The sequence below is a fragment of the Etheostoma spectabile genome, chromosome 9, assembly GCF_008692095.1.
Source record: "Etheostoma spectabile isolate EspeVRDwgs_2016 chromosome 9, UIUC_Espe_1.0, whole genome shotgun sequence".
Taxonomy (NCBI): Eukaryota; Metazoa; Chordata; class Actinopteri; order Perciformes; family Percidae; genus Etheostoma; species Etheostoma spectabile.
Genome location: NC_045741.1, coordinates 16,088,507 through 16,116,334, shown reverse-complemented (window position 1 = coordinate 16,116,334; position 27,828 = coordinate 16,088,507). Strand labels below are relative to the sequence as shown.

The window sequence follows — 27,828 nt, the reverse complement described above, 5'->3', positions numbered from 1 at the left end:
GTGTCATACTTGTGCATATTTAAGTGTCACAAGAGCAGAGCTACACTGCCTAACTGAGATGTGGGACACATACCTGCATAATACATCTCAGGTTTATATAACTCCAGGTCTTTGCACTTGAATTGTGAAACTATTTTCAAGCAAAACGTTTTGTGTAGAAAGTGTAGAAAATTGTATGTTTGAACACCATTGTATATTTTGCTCTGTATACGTAAACACATAGAATAATATACTAGGCCTATATGATAATACATAAATATAGGCTATATCTATATGGTTTAAAAATGAATTATTTACCCAAGTCACCAATGAAATTCCTATCATTGGTGCACAGCAGCACACCAAATGTAAAAGTAAAATTCTTCACAGGTTCAGTATGATAAGATTAATAGATATGTAAAATAACAACAATTGTAGTAATTTCATGTCTTATCGACCTCAGTTGACACTGTCTTTTGATTGGTCGTTCAAAGCTGATGAGTCAGAGAGAGAAGTTTGGATGCACTAGCTACACGTTAGCCCAACAAAAAAAAGAGATCTGTTTGCGGAGCTGTGTGGTATGTTATTGATCGATTTATTGTTAAAACGAGCAAGGGTAGAAGTTATGTAATGCAGAAAAATGTCACAACATTATGAAGTAAAGGACAATCATCTTTCTGCTGAACTTCACCTGGCGAAGCGCCTAATTGGAAGACCAAAACGGGCATTAACATTTCTGTCAACTACATGAGTGATGCACTTGTAATGTGGTCATACCCATAGACCGTACTTATACAGTTTATGGTCATACCAGGAGTTTCCCCGGATTAATTCAAGCTATCTTTGCATGTCACATCAGTTACGAAGTTTGTCGTTTGTAACGTTACATGGGATAACGACGTAACGTTACCCAAGGATCAGATGTGGTGACAAAGAACCAGCAACTTTGCTCTGCAATTAGCTAGCTACCTAGCTAGCTAGCTAGCTAACGTTACTGGACACTGGAGCTGTGATTAAACAAGGATCACAACTGTGTTCTTCCGTGACCGGTGAGTAACCTACATCTTTTTTAATTGACTAAAAGCTGTCAGTTTGTATGCAGCACTTTATTATTGTTTGGAGAGTTTGTGTATTGTGTCAACGCAATGTGTTTGCCAGCTAATGTTGCATATGTTTTCTTATTGGCGATGATAGACGCCAGGTGGGCGGTTAGTGCAGTGCCCTGTGCTGAAGCAAGATTTTGGGGTAACGTCAGCTTTGTGTATCGGCGAGTCACAGTTGTCAGTGTTGTCATGCCTTTGATAATGATGGTTGTTATGATGGTATTAATGCTGTGGCTTCTAACTGTATAAAGAAGTAATTTATTGTCTGTAACTGTGTGTGTGTGTGTGTGTGTGTGTATGTGTGTGTGTGTGTGTGTGTGTGTATAATGGTATCGTCACAGTAAGAAATACAAGGCGTAGCACAAAATTCTGGGCCCTGTAGAAAGGCATTTTCTATGGGCCCCTGCCTGCATCCACAACTATTAATTCTAGCATCTTTTTTGGGCCCTCCTCACATGAGGGCCCTGGATATTCAGTCCCCTTCAGTCTTTAGTTCACTGAAGCACGCGCAGGCATAACGCTGGTTTAGTGAAATAGGCCTCAAAGGAAAAACACCTGACCCCCTTTTTATGGCAGTAAAATGCTGCTGTTAAAGTTATCATATTAGGTCATTTGTTCGGCAGGTAGGACGCAACCACTAAACCGCATAACTTTGTATTCTACACCACTCCAAGTAACTGAAGATAGTGGCCTTAAACCTTTGAACATACTGTAGGTGGTTCAACTGACAGTGAGTGAGTAAGTGAGTTACAAGGAAATGAATAACCTAAAAACCCACAATGCTATGAAGTGCATCCCCCCCCCCCCCCCCCCCCCCCCCCTTTTCAAAGAAGCCACAAGGCGTTAGCTATCCACCTGGGTTAACAAAGAAAGTTTATAACCACTGTTGTCATAGTTATTATCTCTAATTGGGGTAATAGGTTTTGTCGAGCAAATGCAAAGAAAGCCTGGCTCTGTCAACCTTGCTTCGTAGTACACCCCTCTGGCATTTTACATTTATTTGCTGCTTAAAATCTGATTGTGACACATTAGTGCAGCTCTTTGCATTTTTTATGACTACATTTCCACAGCCCTATCAATCTTAAAATACTAAAGCAATCACACATTCTGTTGCAGATGTACTGCAGATCACAAGGCCTGAACAATATTAATTATTGCCACAGTAACATCCTTATTTATGCAATGAAGGCTCCTCTGATATACAGTGTTATGATTTTCATTCTTGTTTGATCCATGGGCAGAGGAGCAGACTGTTAAAGCAGAGAAAGGAAGAAAATCTGAATTGAAAGATGAAAGTCTAAAACAAGTCTCTTTGGAAAAGCTGTACGCGGAGGAAACACTGGAGAGTGTGGTGGCTTTGATCATTCTTCCATGAAGTCGGAGGTTTCAAGTTTCAAGGTGGTAAATTGGTGCACTTGGCCAATTACTACCCCATGCAGTCGTTTCTCAAAAGGCCATTGCACATGGTCACCATTTTCTGAATCATTTTTAGTTTAATAAGTATTTTTATGGAGCTATCTTATTGAATACGTCTCACTTCAATTTAATGGGTTACTCTATAACAAGGACAAAAAATGGTGCATTTCTTATGGTGTAGGAAAGGTGTGTGTATTGTATTGTTTGTTTTTTGTTGTTGTTTTTTGTTTGTTTTCCCATGCAACCTATTCAAACTCCCTTCTTTCTGTACACTGTAAATTTGTATCTACTGCAATCATTCAGAAGTCCCAGTGACTCCTCTCACTCAAAAAAGAGAGAGAGGAGTCAATGGTTCTGGAGGTATTTTTTCCCAACTCTGATTTCTCGTTTCCAAGTTTTCTCTTAATAATAATCTTAATGTTGCATTAATGTAACATTGAGGTTATGGCCACCAGTTTAAATTAGTTCCATTTTGTTTAGTAGAAAACCTTTTTCCAACAGTTTTGATTAGCACATGGCTATTCTATCCACCAGCCCTGGTGGCCATTACCATAAAGGAAAGCCAAATTCATCCAAATTTGTCAGTAAGTGAGTTGATTTAAGCTTCAGATTCAAAATTAGATTTTTACTTTCCACTTTCCATTAGTGGTGCAGGATTTTTATTTGAACCCTCCTGTAGTCCTTGGGTCAAATTTGACCCCTTTTAAAAATGTCTAGATCAGAAATATGGGTTCCTTTCAACCAAATTACCACACAATAAAGGAAAATTTAAATAAATACAATTTGGTATCCTGACTAAACTCTCCATCAACATATGTTCCTCTGATCTTAACTATTAGTCAAAATAATTGAACAACACAAGGGTTAAACTAGTGATTGGATAGTGTTTTTTGAAATACGTCTTGGGAAATGAGGTCAATTTGTCAATTTACCTTATGCCAGTTACCATTTACCTTTTGATGTACACAGGCTTTGAAAGGCCACTTCACTGTTGCAAAGATATGCTTTGCATAGTGTCTTTGCACAAAAGTAGATTCTTTTATCTTCTGCTGTCCAGGTTGTCAGGGCCAATAGAGAGAAATTACACTTCAAAGAATCTTTGACTGAAGTACTTCTATATGGGGTTACTTCTTTGTGGTTTGCCATGCCATCGCTGGAGGTGACCAAGCATGAAATCCCATCGACACTGTCTAAAAGGCCAAGTAGCTCTGCTGTTGCTAGGAGATTAAGTTTGAAATTTTTTTGTCAATACTGCCTAATGAAGTTGAATGGTCACTGTCATCAGGAGTATTGCTCTGAGAGGCCACTCTGTTTTCTGTTCATTTAATTCTCCCATTATTCAGTGCTATTGTAAAAGTGGATTTAAGTTCTCAGGCCATTACAGACAAATTTGTGACTTGGGTTGTCAGCAATGGGGTGTCTTGATAAACATGTCTAATAGGGTAATCAATTCTATTGCACTCAGCAGTACAGGCTAACATGAATTAAATAATTGAAGTTCTTTTCAATTGTTCGCTTCAGTGCATACCAATGTGTGGGTGTTTGTCATTTCAAGAGCTACAAAAAACAATTTGAAGAGTAGTCTTTGCGAGTTTGAGGACTTGGTTCCTTGAGCCCGAGATTTAAAAGAGTGACAGGCTGAAAGATTGGTGCAGAATGGAGAAAATTAACAAACAAAAAACAGATTATGCAAAGTTCATGCCTGTAGAATGCCTGCAGAATTACAGACCAATATCAAATCAGGTAATTTTGCCCTTGGCTTCATAGTAGAGAGAGAAGGGGAGTCACTTGCTTTATGTCTCTTTTACTTCTTACGTATGCTTAGAGTGGGAAGTGACTTTTCCAAGGAATTAATTTATACATACCATTTTATTCTTGACTGTTTTATCCAATTAAGGAGAGGGAAAGGTTATACCGTGTTTAAATCACTGCTGAGCTTTCTGATAGTTGGGCGGAATTGGGGTAAAACAACACAGACAATTTGCGGGAATTGTTAATGCCCTTATTTTTCTACTCATTCTTCACACAACAGTTATTGGTGATATGTGTTTTGTTTAACCTATAAAGCCGTCATCTGCCTCCAAATGTACCTCTTTGCTTGTGTTGAAATCCCACATTTTTCGATTAAACCTAGCCTACCAAGGGTCTTAAACCTTACACTATTGAGTAAATCTATGACTGTAAAACATTTTCGTCAAGGAAAAAACTAACATTGCAGTTCTGTACATAGTAGCAATGCACTATATACTTAACTGTGCAAACAACAAATGTTTTGGTGCCTATTATTCTAGATTGTACAAAATAATGAAACAAGAATAGGGAATTGAAACAGTCTAATTCACACCTATGCCACGTACAGTGGTGTGAAAAAGTGTTTTCCCCTTTTCTCATTTCCTGTTCCTTTGCATGTTTGTCACACTTAAGTGTTTCGGAACATCAAACCAATTTAACAATAGTCAAGGACAACCACAAGTACACACAAAATGCAATTTGTAAATGAAGGTGTTTTATTAAAGGTGAAAAAAAATCCAAACCATCATGGCCCGTGTGAAAAAGTGATTGCCCCCCTTGTTAAAACATACTATAACTGTGGTTGTCCACACCTGAGTTAAATTTCTCTAGCCACCACCCGGCCTGATTATTGCCACACCTGTTCACAATCAAGGCATCACTTAAATAGGAGCTGCTTGACACAGTAAGGTCCACCAGAAGATCCTTAAAGCTACACATCATGCCGAGACCCAAAGAAATTCAGGAACAATTGAGAAAGAAAGTAATTGAGATCTATCAGTCTGGAAAGGTTATAAAGCCATTTCCAAAGCTTTGGGAATCCAGCGAACCACAGTGAGAGCCATTATCCACAAATGGTGAAGACATGGAACAGTGGTGAACCTTCCCAGGAGTGTCCGGCCGCCCAAAATTACCCCAAGAGCGCAGCGACGACTCATCCAAGAGTCACAAAGACCCCACAACAACGTCCAAAGAACTGCAGGCCTCACTTGCCTCAGTAAGGTCAGCGTTCATGCCTCCACCATCAGGAAAGACAGGGCAAAAATGGTTTGCAATGCAGAGTTCCAAGGAGAAAACCACTGCTGAGCAAAAAGAACATCAAAGCTCTCTCAATTTCCCCACAACACATCTTGATGATCCCCAAGACTTTTGGGACAACATTCTGTACCGATGAGCAAAAGTGGAACTCTTTGAAGGTGTGTGTCCAAGTATATCTGGCGTAGATGGAACACTGCATTCATAAAAAGAACATTATACCAACAATAATATTGGTGGTGGTAGCGTGATGGTCTGGGGCTGTTTTCTGCTTCAGGACCTGGAAGACTTGCCGTGATAAAAGGAACTATGAATTCTGCTGTCTACCAAGAGATCCTGAAGGAGAATGTCCGACCATCTGTTTGTGTACTCAAGCTGAAACGAATTTGGGTTCTGCAGCAGGACAATGATCCTAAACACACCAGCAAGTCCACCACCAAATGGCTGAAGAAAAACAAAATGAAGACTTTGGAGTGGCCTAGCCAAAGTCCTGACCTGAATCCTATTGCATGTTGTGGTATGACCTTAAAAAGGCCGTTCATGCTCGAAAACCCTCTAATGTAACTGAATTAGGACAATTCTGCAAAGATGAGTGGGCCAAAATTCCTCCAGGACGCTGTAAAAGCCTCATTGCACGTTATCGCAAACGCTTGGTTGCAGTTGTTGCTGCTAAGGGTGGCCCAACCAGTTATTAGGTTTAGGGGGCAATCACTTTTTCACACAGGGCCATGATGGTTTGTTTTTTCACCTTTAATAATAAACACCTTCATTTACAAATTGCATTTTGTTTACTTGTGTTGTCCTTGACTATTGTTTAAATTGGTTTGATGTTCCGAAACACTTAAGTGTGACAAACATGCAAAAGAACAGGAAATGAGGAAGGGGGCAAACACTTTTTCACACCACTGTAATTGTTTCTATTAATTGCACTACATTTAAATACTTTCTGTATATTTATCAATGTTTCATTATTTTCACAGCTTGTGAAATTATTTGTAAAAATTACCAAATTGGCTGAACTTTCAAAAGAATTCTTTTCAAGAAATGTATTAAGTATGAAAATCATATGAGAGTTTAACAGTATCAGCATGCTGTGGTCAACTCAATCGTAACATGAGTTTATGGGATAGCTGAATCATCTCCACTGATGAAAGGTGCACTTACAACGCTCCAAACACACACACACACACACACACACACACAAATGAAAACAGGCCTTTGTTATATCTGCCTCGTTTGTCCACACGTGAAAACAGCTGAACGGACAAAAGGCAGTGGAAAAGGAATTACGTTCCTGCTCTGTGCATAGCTCACTCATACTGTATGTGAGGCAGAATGGGAATACAGATGGCTCTGTCTTCTCTGAGTAGTTTCCCTAAATCATATTTACCTGGCACCAGTGGTTCTAGAGGACTTGCACCACCCCCACACGCTAAATAATGCCGGTACAAAACAGGCTGTTAACTTTATTAAGATAAATCAAGAAGGGTTAACAACACAGATCTAAGGCGTCAACCCCATCTGTTTGAAGTATCCCACTGTAAGTGATCTAATAATATGAAATGACAGGAGAAGGAGTGTGTTGGGTGTGTGCGTGTCTGTGTGTAGTTACGGACGATGGCACACGAAAAAAGCTATGTTTGATCTGGGTCAATCCCGTACTTTATAATTCTGTTAAATTGATATGAAAAAGAACATGCCTTTTATTGTAATCAACTTAGGTATTGTTTGTTCTAAAATCAGCAAAGCGATGGATGATGTAAACAGAGCGTGCTTGTATTGTCAGGGATGGATTATGCACAGATGTACCTTGTGTTTATGGGTGTACGTTGTGTTTGCAGTTATGAGGAATTAATACAAAGGATTATAGACAAAGTAAACCAATGGCTTACTGTATGTTTGCAGAAACATGGTGTGGAAATATAGAGAAGTGTAGAGTATAGAGAAAATAATTACCAGTTTTCTGTAATGAAATTAATTATAATGTTGGGCTATGTAAAAGTTACATGAAATTCTATAGAACCTGCATTTTCACATCTTGACAAAACCAACTGCACAAACTGTTTCTGTGCTATAATAAGGTTTAGTGTGCAGTTACAATAATGTAGATGCTTGGTTTATTTTGCTAATAACGTGATGTTTAGTATGCATTTGCAGTTTGTGCTTTGGAATAGAAAGATGATATGATTTCATTGTTGGTGATCTGTTCTGCACAGGAAGCAGTGCAGGTGTTTACTGTGTGTTGGTAAGGATTGCCAGGGTAACTGCAGTTGGCAACAGTTCTATTCTTGTCATGCGGCAGTGAGGTAGGAAATATCTCAGGGTAGCATTGTATGGTCAACAGGGCATATTCTACCTCCATTAGTTAATTGGGTGTGAAAAGACATGAATAAGTGTTAGATCCTTCACTTCAGCAGGGGAGAAAAGAGGAAATGGAAGGTATGATAATAAATGGAACCTTAACTGCGACAGGTGAGATTAGCAAGCATCTGTGTGGTATAATACTGCACCCGATCATGTGGCGAAGTCTTATCTAGATCTACACTGCTATACTGCAGCTTAAGAGTCAGTATCAGCATCTGTTCACTCGTGAAATTAAATGACGCTGGTGTTTCACAGCAAGCGCTTCTACACAGATAGCTAGGCGATGAGTGATGCCACACTTAAGAATGGCACAGAGGCATTGTATCAAGGTCTATTAGGCTACGCTGAGACAGAAAAAGTTGCCATGTTACTCCCAAAAAAAGGTTGAAAAATCCTGTCTTGTGCAGGGCACTGAAAGCAGACAAAAATTGAGGATGGAGAAAAACTTAAGTAACAAGGATGAGGTTATTAATGAGAGAGTCATATTTTTCATCATTTGCATATATTCACCTTATGGAGTTCAACTCTGGATTTTTAAGTATGTAAACATGTCTTAGAGATGATTACTTTAGCTGAATGTGATAGATGAAAAAATATATTAGTTATATTGAAATCGAGATATGAGACTATATATCGTCTTAGATTTTGAATATTGTAATATGGTTTTAAAGGCTAAATTACAGTAAAGTGATGCCATTTTCTGTACTTACCAGACTGTTGTAACTGTTTTATTATCTGTTTTTAACCACTTGGTCATTATATCCACATTACTGATGATTAATTATCAAAAATCTCATTGTGTAAATATTTTGTGGAAGCACCAATAGTCACCACTACAATATTGTTGTGGTATTGATATTGAGGTATTTGGTCAAAAATAGCGTGAGATTTGATTTTCTCAATATCGCCCAGCCCTACATCATGGACAGTGTCATAGATGAATTCAAGTTCATACTGAAATTGTAGGCTATTAAAAAAAAAAAAAAATCAAATCTAATTGCAATAATAAACTTACCAAAGAGACAGTGGGCTATATCTGTACTTTGTTTGACTTCATACATTTTTTGGTACCCTCACAAAAATGAGTGGGTTTCCTCGGGAAGGTGGCCGGCGTCTCCCTTAGAGATAGGGTGAGAAGCTCAGTCATCCGCGAGGAGCTCGGAGTAGATCCGCTGCTCCTTCGCATCAAAAGGAGCCAGTTGAGGAGGTTCAGGCATCTGGTAAGGATGCCTCCTGGGCGCCTCCCTAGGGAGGTGTTCCAGGCACGTCCAGCTGGGAGGAGGCCTCAGGGAAGACCCAGGACTAGGTGGAGGGATTATATCTCCAACCTGGCCTGAGAACGCCTCGGGATCCCCCAGTCGGAGCTGGTTAATGTGGCTCGGGAAAGGGAAGGGAGCTGCTACCGGATAAGCGGATGTGGATGTGGATGTATGTATGTATGTAAGTATGTATGTATATGTATATATATGTATATGTATAATATATATATATATATATATAATATATAATATACAATACACACTACCGGTCAAAAGTTTGGGGTCACTTAGAAATTTCCATGCACTCCATTATAGACAGAATACCAGCTGGAATCAGTTGCATTGTTTTTTTAAACAGGGCAGCAGTTTGAGATTATTTTGCTTACATAATTACAAAGGGTTCTAATGTAATCTTAGTCAGTTTTTAAAATGATATCAAATTAGTAAACAGGATGTGGCCTTTGGAACATGGGATGAATGGTTGTGATTATGGATAATGGAGATATTGAATTAAAGATCAGCCCCCACTCAGTTAGCTGGTATTCTGTCTGTAATAGAGTGGAATGGAAATTGTAAGTGACCCAACTTTTGACCTGTAGTGTTATACACTACCGTTCAAAATGATGGTAAATGACTATTCTAGCTGCAAATGTCTGGTTTTTGGTGCAATATCTACATAGGTGTATAGAGGCCATTTCCAGCAACTATCATCCAGTGTTCTAATGGTACAATGTGTTTGTCATTGGCTCAGAAGGCTAATTGATGATTAGAAACCCTGTGCACATCATGTTCACACGTCTGAAAACAGTTTAGGTTGTTACAGAAGCTACAAAACTGACCTTCCTTTGAGCAGATTGAGTTTCTGGAGCATCACATTTGTGGGGTCAATTAAACGCTCAAAATGGCCAGAAAAAGAGAACTTTCATCTGAAACTCAACACGTCTATCTTGTCCTTAGAAATGAAGGCATTCCATGCGAGACATTTAGAAAATGAAGATTCCTACAACGGTGTGTACTACTCCCTTCCGAGGACAGCACAAACAGGCTCTAACCAGAGTAGAAAAAGAAGGGAGGCCGCGTTGCACAACTGAGCAAGAAGATAAGTACATTAGAGTCTCAGTTTGAGAAACGAAGCCTCACAGGTCCAACTGGCATTCATTAAATAGTACCGCCAAAACATCAGTGTCAACATCTACAGTGAAGAGGCGGCTGCGGGATTCGGGCTTCAGGGCAGAGTGGCAAAGAAAAAGCCATATCTGAGACTGGCCAATAAAAGAAAAAGATTAAGAGGGCAAAAGAACACAGACATTGGACAGAGGAAGACTGGAAAAAAGTGTTGTGGAGGATGAATCCAGTGTTGAGGTGTTTGGATCACAAAGAAGAACGTTTTTATGAGACGCAGAACAAATGAAAAGATGCTGGAAGAATGCCTGACGCCATCTGTTAAGCATGGTGGGGTAAATGATGGTCTGGGGTTGCTTTGGTGCTGGTAAGGTGGGAGATTTGTACAGGGTAAAGGGATTCGAATAAGGAAGGCTATCACTCATTTTGCAACGCCATGCATACCCAGTGGACAGCACTTGATTGGAGCCAATTTCATCCTACAACAGGACAATGACCCTACCACACCTCCAAATTGTGCAAGAACTATTTAGAGCAGAAGCAGGCAGCTGGTATTCCATCGGCAATGGAGTGGCCAGCGCAGTCACCAGATCTGAACCCATTGAGCTGTTGTGGGAGCAGCTTGACCGTATGGTACGCAAGAAGTGCCCATCCAAACAATCCAACTTGTGGGGGCGCTGGAAGTGTGGGGTGCAATTTCTCCAGATTACCTCAACAAATTAACAGCTAGAAGCAAAGCTGCAATGCTGTAATTGCTGCAAATGGAGGATTCTTTGACGAAAGCAAAGTTTGATGTAAAAAAAATCTTATTTCAAATACAAATCATTATTTCTAACCTTGTCAATGTCTTGACTCTATTTTCTATTCATTTCACAACGTATGGTGGTGAATAAGTGTGACTTTTCAGGAAAACACAAAATGTGTTGGGTGACCCCAAACTTTTGAACGGTAGTGTGTGGTGTGTGTGTGGTGTGTGGTGTGTGTGGTGTGTGTGTGTGTATATAGATTATATATATATATATATATATATATATATATATGGATGTCAAATCATTGTTAAAAAATGTTGATTAGTTCGATTTAAAATACAAAATCTTGTTGCCAGTGTCTGAACATTTGCTACATTTGCCATTGGCCTGGTGACAATAATATCAGAACCTTTACAGCATACTATATCCTGTATATATTAAAAATGGATAAATAGATCATCAGGGTGACATAGTGTGTCCGGAGAAATGCATTCAGAGACCCAGGTTCAGTTTAGCAAGACACTGAATGACTTCTGACCTCACTGTGGAAGGTGGCAAGAGAAAGTGTTGTTGTAGTTTACAATACTTGATAATGTAGGCAACTAGAACAAGTAGCCTAATAAAAGGAAGACAGAAATGTGCCATGTTATTGTTTTAGTCATAAGGGTGGCTTTATCAGAAGGAATTTGATAAAACGCTCCCATGTCCTCTGGTTTATTGAGCTACAGTAGGGCCTCCTAAATAGATCAAAGGGTAGTATTAATGTTAAAGTAAAAGACTGCACAAGGGAGCTTCTTACTTCTATCCATGTTCAGAAGAAAATAAATGAACACAATTCATTATTTTTTAAGATTTTTTTTTGGGTCTTTTCTGCCTTTTAATTTTTAACAGGACAGCTAGGTGAGAAAGGGGAAGACACGCAGGAAATCGTCACAGGTCCTGGACCTCTGCGTCGAGGCATAAACCTCTCAGCCCATGTGTGCCCGCTCTACCACTGATCCAACCTGGCCACAACACAATTCATTCTTGAATCATTAGTCCATGTTTGGGACCATGTTATTGCAAAGCATCTGTGGCACAGGGATCACAATAAGGTCATGTGTTCCTTTTAAACAAGTCCTCTCTAAAAGTTGTTTCCATATAGTATAGAGATGTTACCTGGATAAATATGGGTTGACATTGGCAGCCATTTCTGTATAGTATATTTTAGATACAATAATTACATGTCCATGTCTTTTTGAACAATAAATGATGGGCTTAGTGATCCAACCTTTTACCTTGTATGTTCATCAACTCTGCAGATAAAGCACTGTACCTTTCAAACTGAGACGTAATACTGTAATAATAATAATACAGATTTGCATATCAATATGTGTTACCGGGGAGGCTATCATAATATGGATTCACAGTAGAAAGGCCCTGGAGGTGAAAACAAAAGAGAACAGAAAGGAAGATAGATAGATGGGCAGATTCAGAGGACTTTATTCAGTCATATTTCTAACCACCTTTAAACCTAACTCTCACGCCTAAACCAACCCTGACACAAATATTAAATACCTATTGACTATTTTTCTCATCAATTTGTCCATTTCTCAAATATTCACAATGTTTCACCACACACCTTCGATATTCCAAATCTACATAGAAAGTGGTGTTTGATTTCATGCAGAAAGGCAATTATAAATTGTATGCTTGACTAAATAAATGCTTTTACAGTGTTATCTGTTCTCTTCTTTCTCTCCTAAAGTGCCACTGTGACCAGTGTTTTCATGCTCAAGAGCCCCTAACGGTTCCCTGGACTTACTGCATGTGAAACCTACTGAGCACTTTGCCTCTGCATGCTTTCACTTGTAATTGTTTTTTTCACACTTGAAATGTGTTGCATTAAGGCTCGTTGGCCTTGTTTTAGTCTGCCCAAAGCAATTGGCTCTTTGCAATATCAATACCCTTGCATTTTAATGGTAAATATAATTTAAACAGAAATATGGTTTATGTCTTTTAGCGTATAGTTCGGCTTTGGTGACATTTGGACAGCAATTATCAGGCAATATCAGATCTTTGATTATATAAATATCACATGGTAAAATTAAATGAGCACTTTTATCGTATGCAGCTTTTAGGACATAGCAAAGCAGTGTTATACAATAAAAAACATATTAACAACCATTTATTGTAATGCATTTTGGCCTCTATACCAACCTCCAAAGTTAGCAATCGCACGTTCATTTATAGCTACAGGGATTCAGGCAGGGTTTTGTTGGATAAGTCTCTTTTCAAACCAGTTTTCACAGCTGTTAAATCATACTTAAATCATACAAGTCATACTGTACAGCATGAGTTCAGCTGTTCTAATAGACTTGGAACAGTTTACCCAGTTTTTCTAATTATCCAATGTGACCACATGCTCAGTTTCAGCAATGGTGCTGTTTTATTCATACAACAACACAATCATGTTGGATGATGACTAGTGCAACCGCAGTCTTGTAACACTGGTCCCTGAGCAGCTCTACATGAGCAGGTGTGGCCTATACGTGCTCTGCTTTACGGTATCTCCACTGTTTCCTAAAAAAATAAAAAAAATAAAATTGGTGATTGTTAATCTTTTTGTTCCCAGACCAGATTTTCCTAGTCACTCTGTGGAATTGAACCTCTGACCCTCCAGTCACTTGTGTTTTGTCCCAAACTTAAGACCAACCTTATCCTCACACATTAATCGTTGCATTGTGGGTTATCAAGGCAAGAGGCAAGAAACGTCCATTCTGCCAGCACTGATTCAAATCGCTTTAATAGCCTTCCCAGTGCTGTGGAAATGCTGCTCAGAGGAAACAGTGGTGGCAGAAGCGATTGACCTACCTACCCTGCTGTGACGGCTCTGTGTGAGAGAGGTCGACAGCATGAAGGGTAGCATGCATTTGATTAAAGCTTCTGCCCTGTTTGTGGAAACATTAATAGTTCCAGATGAGGACTTACACTGACTTGTGAGGGTCAGAGACAGAAGGCAACAGGAGCTTTGGACCCTTGGTCCAGGGAAAAAGCCACAGACATAAATCCCCCCCCCCCCCCCCCCCCCCCCCCCCCCACACACACACACACACACACACACTGTGTTTCTCTACAGCTCGCAGCACATGGATCCATGTACTCTTCACTAAGGCTTACATTATCAGACAGCATGTGGTCATACCATTGAGACCACCTCACCATATTAGTGTGCAAGCAGCAATGGGAGTTGTCATCTTAGTCATGGAATGGAGACTAGTTAACTGGGGAAATGACAGTACACTGACACAACCTTTTCCTTATGCCCCCCTTCTCTACAAATAATTAGTTAATTAATTACTATAGGTTCATAAAGGGCTTTGTGTAAAAAAATGAAATAATTTGTTATATATTTGTAAGAACAGACACTACTAACTGAGCTTCTCTAATCTGATTTATTTTTTTCTACAATTTTGGCCTGCTGCTCTTCCCAGCTTTATCTCAAACTTCTGCAGGAATTAATGGTGTACTATGAGCACCCATTTAACATCTCAACAGTGAAAACTACAGTAAAACTTTTTTTTTTAAATGAACCATTTTATAATGTTTGAGTTCATGTGTAATCATTCATTGCTGGGTCACATTGATCTCCAATTTCAACCTGTAATTTCTTTCCATATCTCATTAAAATAAGTCTTTCCATTGGCTCATTGGCATTTATCTGCTTTCCTCTGACTCAGCTGAATTTCCATTTATTCATGTCCACATTAGAATAATGTAATCTTGTTTCATAATTTTACTCCTGTAAGCCCCCTGTCCTATTGGTTCCTGGTTACATTTGTATGGCTGTGCCCCCGCTTTGTCTTGGACCATAGACTTAGTCACTTAACAGCAAAGAAATGGTAATGTCACTACGCTTATGACAACATGTCATTATTCCTGTGTTAAATGACATGATTGGGGGAACAGCTTTTTCCAGTCAGTTCTCCACAGAGAAGATGTGGAACATTGTGCCTGTGGTTAGTAAGAAGACTACTTGTGTAGTATGAAATGAAAATAAAAACCTAGGTGTTTTTTAATCTCCCCAACCCTGCCTCTTCTAACAGCTCCCCACAAGCCTGATCTTGACATGGTGCATAGCATCAATTTCCATCCCCAGTTTGTCATTTCAGAAACTATCAATATGATAATCAAATTGCTCCTCTTCCTGTTTGTGTCAACCCAAAGTTGGGCGCCTCTTTGGTTACTCACCCTCTCATTGATTATCCAACTTGCCGCTTTTAAATGCATCTGACATATTGAATGCCTTGAATGTTGCTAGTTTAGCCCCAGTGGCAATTTTATGTGTTGACAGGCAGACACAATCCACAAGCAGACCCCTGGTATCCAGTGTTACAGTCAGCCCTCCCCAGAGTATCCCAATCAATAAAGCAATAGGAGACGACTTTTCTTTAGACCAGGAGCCAATCAGGGAAGAAAGAACTGTGGGGGGGTTAAAGACCCAGGGGGCTTTTTGTCCCCTACTGGAAGCCATCACTGGAAGAGCTTGAGCCTTATGGCAAAATTGGATAGCTTACCACCAGTATTTCCTTTAGGATTTTTTTTTTAGCAGTGGGGGCAGGTTGGTCTGAAAAACATCATCCGGGCTACACTTTCCTTTCTTTTTTTTTTTAAATTCAACAAGCAATTTATGTTTTATCAGAATACTGAAAGCAGTACAAAGACAGAACTGAGTACATTTTAATGTCTATTTACTGTAAGTAGTTTCGCGATATCCAAAAATGTAGGCATATAGAATATTTTCCTCATATCATGCAGCACTAATAACTACCCCGAGATTGTGTCTGATGCAGAATAATGTCGCAAAAATTGTGTCTGTATCATTGTTAAGTCTAATTTGTTTAATATGTAAATAGTTACTCTTTCTAAATTACAGGTTAAATGTAATGTAGTTGTTATTTTCAAAAAATAGTTCATAAACCTTAATTTGACTAGTTTATTACTGAACCCAGCCATCACACACCGCACCATCACACCCTGTGCTACCCACCATCACAAGTTAATTCTCAACCTGTGGGAAACACTGTACGCCCTCAAAATCTACCACTTCCATTTCCTATAGAACTCAACAGTCCCGCCCAAAGTGGGTTTCAGAAGTAAAAATACAATGCAATTTCTCTATTGACAATTGGAGTATATACCATGAAATTACAACCGTTGATGGTAGACTTAAAACCAGCTACGACATGACTAAGCGATTGTATATGCTCATATACTGTAGATGCCTACTCAAAATAATATATTGTGTGCGTTTGAGTCATGTCGTACCTGGTTAGCCTAAGGCACGGCCTAAAACTCTTTATATACAGATTTTTCCAGACATCAGTGGGAGAAATGAATGGGACCCAAGGTCTTTTGGAGGAGGGGCGGGACTGTTTAGCTCTATAGTTGTGCCACCAATCCAGCTGTCAGTCAGTCTATCAACCCTTGACATTCCCCGTTATCCTCTTCTCTCCACAGCCCAGCCACAGGTTCACCGGAACCATTACAGAAATCATGATTGGACATAAACAAGATATTTCCCCTGCCTGTGGAATAATTGTGTATTGACTGTAATTAATGGAATCGCTTCGTAGTAGATTATAAAAAAGAGTGTGCTGCAGCATTTTCCCTCCAACTTGATCTGCCTCAGCACAGGGCTGAGATTTGCAGTGTAGAGAGAAATTAGAACATATACAGCATTTATAATGTAAAAAGTGCCAAAGGTTTACAAGTTACTATTTAAAAAAAATGATGTATGATGCTTATAAAATTGACAAATTAGTTAAAACCCAGAATGTACACGTTAAATTATCCCACACAGATCCATTTAATTCCAGAATTCGGAATAGTCATACCGATCTTTTCAAAGGTAGGGTTTTCTAAAACTGTTGTAAGGGATTTATCTAAACACAACTCCTTTTCTCTTTTTAATGCAAGTGTACATTCATTATTCAAAGGCAAATAGTAAAAGACAAACTGGGGTAAACCTTCTAAACATGTAAAGGATATTAAAATTGTATGATCCTCATGAAATCTGTCGTTACCGTGGTAACAGCAACAGTTCTTGAGCAGCTAGTTTGTCAGAAGTGAAGGAGCAGGATGCTCAGTTTGCATTAGCAGTAACTTAGCTATACCTACCAAAACCATAGAGTTGTCAGCTAATATACTGACATATTAATCCAACTGGGATTTGTAACAGTTTATGAAGGCACAAAGAAATTATGTGATCTGCCAATATTAGCGTCAGATCAGTAAACATTATTAGATGTGTTGTTCTGGAGGGCTTCTTTGAACCCGGTGGCGATGGGGGGGGGGGATTGACGGACTGCTTACGTATGTCAGACAGGACAGATGTTTAGGGAAAGGAAAAGAGTTAAGACACCACCACTTGTCTGCCATTTAGAAACTGCTACCAGCTAAGCTTTGTACATAGGACCATCGGAGGTCGACACACTGTCTCATTCCCTCTGTTCCTCTTTTGCTTGCAAACCTAAAGTATACATTCTTTTCTTTTCTCTTGCTCACGCTCCACAGGGAGTTCAGAAACATACCTAGACTCCTGGGTTACCTGTCTAGTGCTAACAGAGGACAAATGTTTGCCAAGACAGAAAAAATCTCTCCATCTCTAGTCACTGCATGGTTAACTTCACCTTTAACGGAATACATTGCCATGCAGGATCTGGCTGACCCTTACCACAGGAGTTTAGAAAATGCAGAGAGAAAACACGTTTAAAGCACTCTACTGCAAATGTCTCTTGAGTCATCGTTTGAATGGCACTATAGCCTTACATCAAGCTACCCCTGCCCCACTCTTCCTCATCCCCCTCACAACAACCGTTCTTCCACTCTTGAAACCCCCTTTGCGGGATATCATCTGTGTTTTTCATACGCCTCTTTCAGCGATATAAATTGCTGGCTACATCAGTCGCTATCATGCGTACCCTGGAGAGAGACAGAAGGAGCAAGAAAGATGGAGAGAGCACACGCTGAGAACAACCTTGTTGTGTGTTGGGAGAGTGTGCGTGTATGTTTGACAAGCTCGCTTACGAATGAGAAGTGTGGGTCTGTGCAATTTTTTTTTTTTAACATGCATACATCTGGGTAATAGTGGGCATCATGCGTGTGGGCTGCCTGAGTGTGTGTTTGCCTTGTGTTAAAAGACACAAGGCTGCTTGATTGAGTTTTTTTTTTCTCTGCTTATGTATTTTCCACCTCTGTTGGTGAGATCAAAATGTATCGGTGCAAAAAAACGAAAGCAAGTTGTTTTCAGAAAACTAACAGTCCAGCATTTGACTGCGGAAACACAAAAAGGAGACAGAGAAGTGGAAGGAAAAAAAAGGGTATGGGCGCACAAGGAGGAGGAGGATCCTGTTTGCATGGGGAGAAGACAGGCGGCACATGCTGGCTTGTATTCTTGATGTCATTTGTATGCAACAGTAATTTAATGTACAGTGAGATAATTAGGATGCCCAGCAGATCCACCTTCTCACACAAGCTAGGAGTCAGATATGATGAAGGCTTGTGTCTAATTTGCACTTTCCTAATCAGTTGTGTGATTACACAGTAAATTAAAAACATACAGCGTCGTCTTTGTGTATCTGATATCCGTCTCCTTCTTTCACCCACTTTGAGATTTGAGTCTTTTTTTTCTTAAACCTGCCTTAGTGCTGCTAGGAATTTGCTTTATACTGCTTCATATCCCTTTGTGATATGCTTGACTTTTCAAACATATGTTTATGCCATTTACCTAATGTAACAATGTGCGACTAATTCAGTTCAGTTTGATGATCTCGCCTGTGACAAGCTGGATGGTGGATTACATAGGCTATACCATACGTAATCTGTTCCAGAAGAATATCGACTCCCTCGATGGATCATGTCTTAAAGCAAATCATTTCAAACCCCTACGAGTCTCCAATAGAGCTGAAATGTGCCCACCCACTTAATCCTTGGTATGATAATTAAATTGTTTATACAGGGCCAAGTAAATTATTCATCACATACATCAATTACCGATTTTTAATGATCTTCTTTCCTTCTCTTAAAAAAAAAAAGACAAAAAAAGGATCATGTTCATGTCTGACAGTAAAACCATGCGGATTCCAAGCAAAGGTTGCTAGCATCCTGATGTTACTTCATCGCGGCCTGGCTGCCAACTTAAACATTTCTATGGCAACAACAGCATCTCCTAGTGAGACCTCACTAAAGCTTGTGGGTAGTGTAGTGTTTCACAAGCAAACTTATAAATAAAACACAACAAATTGGAATCACAGTGACTAATGGCTTCTACAGGAGCAAACAGTGTGTAGTTGTTTCACAAGCTGATAGCTCGAGTCTGCTGTTGCTAATGGTCCTGTGTCATTAAGTTTTAATGTGTTTTTATTCATGTATGGCATGGCTCAGGGTGATTCGAAATGTTTCTGCTGAAGCAGGTGATGGATTTGAAAGGGTATTCATGGAATTAATTTTAAAACTGATGCTTATATATTTGTGATAGCTGAAATCTCTTGACAGTTCTCTCCAAAAAACAGATAATTTGTTCCACATTTATACTTAAGTGACTGTAAGTAGAAAGACAGAGAATTGATTAAGTGCAGTGATCACTTGCTCTCTTCCAACCTGCCACTTATGCTGTGGCGGATGTTGTCGGACTTATTAGTGAGTCATATAAATTATGTTTTTTTTTCACAATCTCTCCTCTCCACCTTCCATGTTTGTTTTTTGCTTAGACTGTGTTACAAAGTGGCAAGTATCACTATGGCAATGAACTGTCCCCGCTGAATGACAGCCCTTTATGTTTTATGCGTGATGATGATGTTGAGGTGTAACTGACAATTGTGACACTCCTGTCAGTTAGAAATGTGTAATTTTGGTCCAGAGACACTCGCGCTGGTAAAACAAGCAAGCATTAATTAAGCTGTAGTCAATCACAATGCTGGATGCTGATTTGTTGATGCTATCAGATTTTCTAATTAAAATGAGCTGCACTTGCTGAGGGGCAAAAATCCATTTCTACACAGTACTGTCTACATCTATTAATATGTAAAATACTAACAGCATCTAGAGTACAGGTATGTCCCGATCACAAGTATGGGATCGGAGCTGATATGGGCATGTTTCATATGATTGGGGGGGCATTCACTCCAATTACCTTATTCCTATAATTTACAGCTTGTAGTGACCGCTGCCTTTAATCACACATGCCCTGCCCCGCAGACGCACCACCAGGCTGCCTGGATTCCGGCACGTTCAAGCTGGCCCGCGCCATCTCGCCAGAGTCTTTTCAGAGTGTCTTGTAACTCGCTAGCCCTTGGCAACGTGTTAATAAAAAATAAAAAGTCTGTCTTTCATAGCCATCCGTTCTACAGAAGCGGATAACTCTAATTCTCCACACTTGTTCCGTGATTTCACCAGGATTTTACCAGGAAACCAGGTTATTCCCTGGAGCCGACATCAGCGTTAAACATGAAAAGATAATCAAAGATTGACTTTTATGTGCAAGTCACTAATGGCGTTTTTTCAATACATGGTACCTCGCCTCGACTCTACTCACCTTTTTTGGTTTTCCATTATGAAAAAAGTCCCTGCCAACTAGGGATGGGCGATATAGAGAAAATCAGATATCACGATATTCTTGACCAAATACCTTAACGTCGATATTGCAACGATATTGTATGGTTGATTATTGGTGCTTTAACAAAATGTTATTTACACAATGTGATTTTTGATAAATATTCTCCAGAAATGATTTAATGACTTAGTAGATAAAGGTAAATAATTAAACAGCTAGAACAGTCTGGTGAGTTCAGAAAATTACATCACTTTACTTTGATGCAGCCTGCAAAAAAAAAAAGACAACACTTACCATACTACTATATTACGATATATATCCAAAATCTAAAACAATATTTAGTCTCATATTGTGATATCAACACAACATTGATATATTGCCCATCCCTACTGTGGCAACAGCCACATGCCAAGGATAAAAAACAACACAGCTTTGACAATCTGTGTGTGTGTCGCGCTAGGTCACAGCAATCTACTGTGGCGTCGCTGTGACGACCAGCCACGCTTGAGGCGCATGAGGTGGTACTAAATGTGCAATGGAAAAAGGATGGGGCACCGCGACCAGGTCGAGTAGAGGTGAGTTGAGCTGGTACCATGTAATGGAAAAAGCCATAAGTTTAGTTTTCCTTATCCAGTGTGGAACTTGAAATTAATTTTACACATATCGTTATAATAGTGCATTGCAGCGGAAAGTGCTATGACCGAGATAAACTGCGATTGAATTGAGAACGAGACCCCTGTTAACTGCGTACCCTTTTCGATCATGGTTGTAACTTTATAAGACAACAATTAACAGCCCACAACTAATGGCACACAAAAATTTGTGACATAAACAATTTGTAACACTAATAATTGTACATTTACAAAAAGAAAAAGCTCATCGGGACATCCCTTTTTGGACTATGTTGAATGCTTTTATTGATGGGAAAGACCTTCCCAAACCAAACGTTTTACCTGTACTTCCATTTAAAGTGCAAGCTTTTTTCTTCAAGGTCCAAAAAAAATTAGAAATTTGACTGCAAAGTATTGCTGTTTTGTCATCAGCTTCACATATTTAATTATAGAGACATTGTGTAAGCAAACCCAGTTCCAGCAACTCTGCTTACAAATCCGTCTGAGGCCATTCGCCAGTCTCCTCTTTCTTTCTTTCTTTGTACAACACACAGCATGCCTACACTCTTGTCATAGGCTACCCTCGTCTCTCGCATTACCCCTTCACACACGCACACTACACACACATGCACGCACGCGTGTGCGCATGCACACACACGCGCCATTATCCCCGTACAGGAAAACGGCTGACTCACTGCCGCTTCATTACTCAACTGAGTTATGCGTGTGTTTACACACACACTGATTGATATTAACCCTCTTTGTTTAAATCTCCTACACCAATAGACAGCACACCAGGCAGGGACTGGTCTACTTGCAAGATTGTGTTGGGGGGAGGGGGAGGTGGGCAGGTGGAGCGAACTGACCAAAAAGCTCACAGTGCCCTCTACTGATGACTAATAGTAAAATCATCTACAATCATCTGCACCCTGATCTTTTTTCATAATTTTGAGTATGTATTTCCCCGTTGCATTTGAAAGCTTGAATGTCACAACATAGTTAAAACATGTGGTACACCTTTTATGAATACAAGCCTACTTGAAATGTATGAGTCAGTATTTTTTTTCTTCAAAAATGTAAAATTAAAAGACCCAAGTTACTTTTTTTACCATCTTTGTTGCTGCAATGCACATTCCAGAGAACACCTGTCAATCACCACTCGGTTGGTGGTAATGTGATGTCAGGTTTATTTGTTCGTGTTGGTAAAGTTTGATTTTTGTGGTAAAATGGACATTTGTTTATGTTAATGAAATATTGTGGATTATTTTTGAAACAAGATTAATGAAATAATAAGAATTTTGGTTTGAGTTGTGCGTAATTGCAGTTTGCAAAAACCATATTTTTCCTTTGGTGCACAATTAGGCTGGCCAAAGATTATTGGGAACCTATATTGATATGCGGGCCGGATCAGAATGAGATCAGATGTGAGTTGCAGCAAAGCTGCAGTTTTCTGGGTAGCTGTAGCTTTAAGTTTAACCCACAGTACATCACACCAACCAAACTCCTCTCAAATAGCAAATAATTTATAATAATGACATTTCATATCCATTTTGAATGAAATATTTCTTCAATGTGTTTACTGCTGAATCTTTTCATCAGTACATTGTTTTATTCTAGAAAGAGAGGCCTTACTTCTGCTTTCATTCTGGCAGTAATTTTAAAAGCATGTGCTACATTTTTCAAATGTTATTGAACTCATTGAGATTGAGGCTTTTTATTTATCTTACTCTAGTAACACCTAGTAATCAAATCCCTCTCTCCTAGAAGAGCTGCACACGATGAAAAGGTATGGTGTCATTTTTAATCAGCTAAAGGGAAAATAGGTGCCTGGGGAGTCCCACCCCATTGATGTCCACTTTCCCGGTACTGTAGCAGCAGGACATTTTAATGACATCTTGACTTTCTCTATTAAATGGGGTCACTGGCAGGCAGAGGTGGAGCCAAGGGGCTATAAATTGTGATTCTGACTGCCCTATGTAGGCAAGGTGAGGAGACTAGCCACAGCCAATGAGAAGGTCATGAAGGTACAGGTTCAAATGAGAATTGATATGGTGTATTTCAATCTCAGAGTCATTAAAGTTCCCTTGGATCAGAGAGGCTCCGAAATCAGGGTAGCAGCTATCGCCATGGTCCCGCTACACGTTTGTGATGCCATGTTCAACTGCTACACTGCGGTGCCCTGCTACGTCCTGCTACTCCTGCTACGTCCTGCTGGGCCTTGTAATGCCGCACAGCGTCGCTATGCCATGAACTATACAAAGAACTGCTACAAACTACTAATTTTTTTATTTTTGTTAGTCCACTCTATTCTAACCCCAACCGGCCCGTCAGACACCGCCTACCAAGAGCCGGGTCGACCGAGGTTTCTGCCTAAAAGGAAGTTTTTCCTCGCCACTGTCGCACTGTTGTTGCTCTGGAGGAAACCACTAGAACTGTTGGGTCCTTGTAAATTCTGGAGTGTGGTCTATCTGTAAAGTGTCTTGAGATAACTCTTGTTATGAATTGATACTATAAATAAAATTGAATTGAATTAAATAATTTGTTTTGTTTATAAGCAGCAACCTTAGAGACCCTGTTAGAGGCATGTGGTCAAACATCCTTTATACTAAAGATAGCGCATATTAAGCAGCACCTATGATATGAAACTCTTCCTGTCTCCTAAAGGGGCGTGGCCTTGTTTGAAACGGTAGTGAACGTTGTGTGGATGGATGACAAATTATATTTAAATAATTAATCAATATGTTCTTTTGCTAACGTTGGATAGTTACACAGCTAAAAAACATATTTAGCATCACGGAGATTAGTTTTGTAAGAGCGTTCACGAATGCTAGCGGACGTTAGCTTCTCTGTGTTGCCGTTTTGTGCGAGAAGGTGAACCTGAGACAGGTCTCAAACTAAGTTAATTTTCTCCTTGTCTTAAAAAAAATCTCATTTTAGTGTCAGAATGTTATGTGGCTTGTGAAAAATGGGTCCAATACTTTGGTGAGCAGAAATAGGGCGAAGGAATTGCTCATAATCACAGTGGAAAATTAGCAAAGTGGTGGGTGATTTTGTCATGTATACCAGCCACAGTGGCAGGTGGAGTGGCTTTCAGCGCTAGTCTGTGACACACGTAGCTGAGCTGAGGTACAGACCAAAGGAAAATTATCAGTTAAAAAAATTATCCCTGTTGTTAAGAGGCCTGCTGCGGAGTCAGCAGTAGTATGTACACTGTTGAGGGCAAAGTAAAGAAAAAAGAGAAGGTAAGATAATCAATCTCTATAAAATAGAACTATATAAATTACTCCTGGTGTGGGAAATTCACACACATCTAAAGTGCAAAGTTATGGAATTTCTTTCTTTTCGCATCCAATATCCAACTAAAAAAATGTTCAATATTTAACAAACTAAACTTTCGTTTGAAACAGGGAAAACAGGTAATGCATTTGTACAAAAGGCCGTCTATAAGCAGTGATTGTTGAAGTGCATTTGGAGAATAGCACGGACAAGCACTTCACACCGCGAGTGGACACGCGTGCCACCCGGCGGAAAAGTGAGAGAAAGAAAAAAGAGCCTCTCTGTCCGAGGGATACCTAGCCAGTGGAAGTCGCGTGTGTGCATCCTTAAGAACTGTACGTTGTATAACTTATGTTGTCAGTTCATTGTTAGCTGGTAATTTTGTTGTTTGTGTTCTTCACTTGCTAGACCTGCATATAATCGACATATGGCAGACTAACCCTGGATTTCCACCAACAGCAAAACGGCTGTAGATTGGTGTTGGCTCCGTGCTCCGCCTTCCTTCAGTACCCACCAGGTCCATATTTGTTGCGGAACGCCATAACTGACAGCCTCATGTATGATTGTGCGAAATAACACAATGTAGTTTCTATAAACGGAACCACAAAACCTCTGACCTGTTGACTTCAGGCTTGTCTCCGCCCATTATGACTTTTTAAATGAAATATGATCCGCCATGAGCATGGTGTATTTTATTTTGGAAATTAACCGGATGTTTTATTTTGTTTCTGTGCTCGACTTCCTGTCCCGTACTATCTGCTCTGTGCTGAATTGTTGCGGAGCTCCCCGGCAAAAATAGAAGCTCTGTGTATCTGCCCCGGAGGGCTGCGGATCGCCGGAGCTGGGACGGAGTCGGGACGCAGCCGTTCCGTAGTCTGTGAAAATACACACATTGACTTTAATGGAAACCTACTGACCGTTCCGGAGCGGATGCGCAGTCGTTCCACAGTTGGTGGTAATCAGGGGTGACCGGCCGGTCACCGGTCATGGCTGATCACATGAAAGTTGGGCAATTCTGGTCACCGGCCTGTCAATCCGTGCATCGCTATTTATATATTGTCAGTTTATTTCAGTTTTTACCATAAATATGCAATGTTTTGAAATCATTGTGAAAAAACTGTTCTGTTTTTGATGTGGACAGCATGGAGACTGTAAATGAAAGGTGTTAACAGTTGTGAACAAATGGATAGTTTAGCTTTCTTGAAGTGGTGTTGCATCAGACACTTACTGATAGTCAGTCTGTTAGTAGATGAGTTAGCATGCCGCCCGCTTGAAGAAGCCGGCTTGTTCTTGAGTGGGCAACCAAGTTTTGGAAGTGTATTTTTTTTAACATTGCTGTGAGTTCACAAAGGATAAGTAGCAGTCTTTAGGTAAAAAGAGGGACATAGGTGTGACCAATGTGTTCATCAATGCCTTAAGCAACACACCAACCACAACAAACACTGCTCTGGATAAGAGCAACAAATTCAAGACCAACAAATTCAAATGAATAGAAAAAACGTGATTAATAAACATAGAGGGCTTCTCTCTATCAATTAAAAAAGACCCACATGTCCACTGGGAAAGAGGCAATCATGCTTTACTGTATAAGCACCTTCATCAACAAATGTCTACACAAGTGAGTATATGTCTGAGTGCCTCTCACCTGATGTGATTTTAGCGTGAAGGGTGCTTCGGTCAAATACTGCTCATTTCAAACGCTCTGCTCACTCAGAGCCTCTTTTGACTGAAGCCTTGCCTTTCTAAACAGGTGGCGACATCGAGAGCCAAACCAAGCATGTAACCCTCCGCTGGGCCTCCCGCCATGTTCTACAGGAGCACATGGAGGATATGCTGTACTACAATGCCATGTTGTAACCTAGTCTTTAGAGAAGGAAGCTTATAACCACTTTAAAAATAAAATAGGATTTTGTGTGTGTTTTGAGGTTCACACTACTGTAGTTCTTTAGTCACAGCTCATCCAAATGACCCTGCAGATTATCCAGTGTTGCATTCTTTCTGATGGATACATTGCCCAAGTCTTTATTTAAAAAGCTTCCCAGTAATAGATTAATATACATTGTTAGGATAACTGTATTGTTTAAGGCTTTTTGTGACACCATCCTACAACTAGATTAGACTCAGAGCACACACGCGTCCATTAAATCTAAACTTGAGTAGTCCATCTTCCTGTCTACAAACTAATGGGGAATTAGGAAAAACCCCAAAACAAGCTGGCTATTGTTGTTGTATCTGGAGTCCTACATCTAAGCTTGACCCTATCTCCTTTTCTCCAAATGCACAGTGTGGTCTATATGCAACATTGGCGATCAAATTGAGGCTTATTAAGGATGTCTTTATACTGTTGGTCAGTGTGGAGAGCAATATCAGATGGAATCAGAGAATAAATGCTAGAAGAGGGAATAGTGGGGGAAAGTTGTCAGTACATTTCAATTTGAATGCTTTTATGTGTGTTTTCAACACTTTTGATATCTCTAAACACAAACTGAATCTGTTTGCTCATTTTAAAAACAACTCGACATCTTGAGAGATAATAAATGGCTGAAAGGTCTGCTTTGAAAATGAAATTAAAGTGAAATGGTTAAATTCTGAAAAACAAACTAATTTGAAGATAAGATTTGTTTCCTCTCATTTAGTACTTTTTTTTGTTATGAATATTTGAACACAAAAATCATATAGTGTGTGTGTGTGTGTGTGGTTGTTTGATTACATTCATCTGTGCCTGTTCAGGGGCCTGTTGCACGAAAGTAGATTAAAGATATCCAGGATAAGGGAAAAAGCGCAGCTTGACTTAGTATGATCTGCTCATCGCGGTTTAATTGGTTGCGTGTTTGCCGAGCCAGGATGAAAAGGTGAAGCTATGTCAAGGCAGGTATAGATAACTGGGATAAGTGCACATTCACAGCTTTCTTAAATAGACCACAATATCGATCACAGAGTTACTGATGCAGAAATGGAGAAGATGCATGCGACATATGTTTCACCCAATAAGCAACAGCTTCTAATGGAAAGTAACGAGGAGGTGAAGCATAGAATATGCAAAAAGGGAAATACGGCTGTTATCAAACGGAGAGAAAAAGCCCAACAGACTATAGCGGACCGACTGAATGTGTAAGGATGTAAAAATAGCCTACTAGCCTACTAGTCACATTTTTTACAAAGTTGTAGGCTACACTGTGTTTTAATTGCTTTAAATATGCTAGTTTCATGTGTTGGTTTTATTGCTGTTTTTTCTGTTTTATGTGATAAATGTGCTGGTTTTACCTTAAAGTGTCTTTTGAGTAGCCTACCTTGTAAAGCACAATATAAATC

At 39.7% G+C, this 27,828-nt stretch overlaps 1 long non-coding RNA gene across 1 annotated transcript in view; it reads left to right on the top strand.

Annotated features, from left to right (window-relative positions):
• The first annotated feature begins 525 nt into the window (after window positions 1-525).
• LOC116696183 (uncharacterized) overlaps window positions 526-27,828 on the top strand; it is a 44,846-nt gene continuing 17,543 nt past the window's right edge. The window contains exon 1 of the long non-coding RNA XR_004333645.1: window positions 526-1,028. This is a non-coding gene — a long non-coding RNA (uncharacterized LOC116696183). The remainder of the gene's footprint in view (window positions 1,029-27,828) is intronic.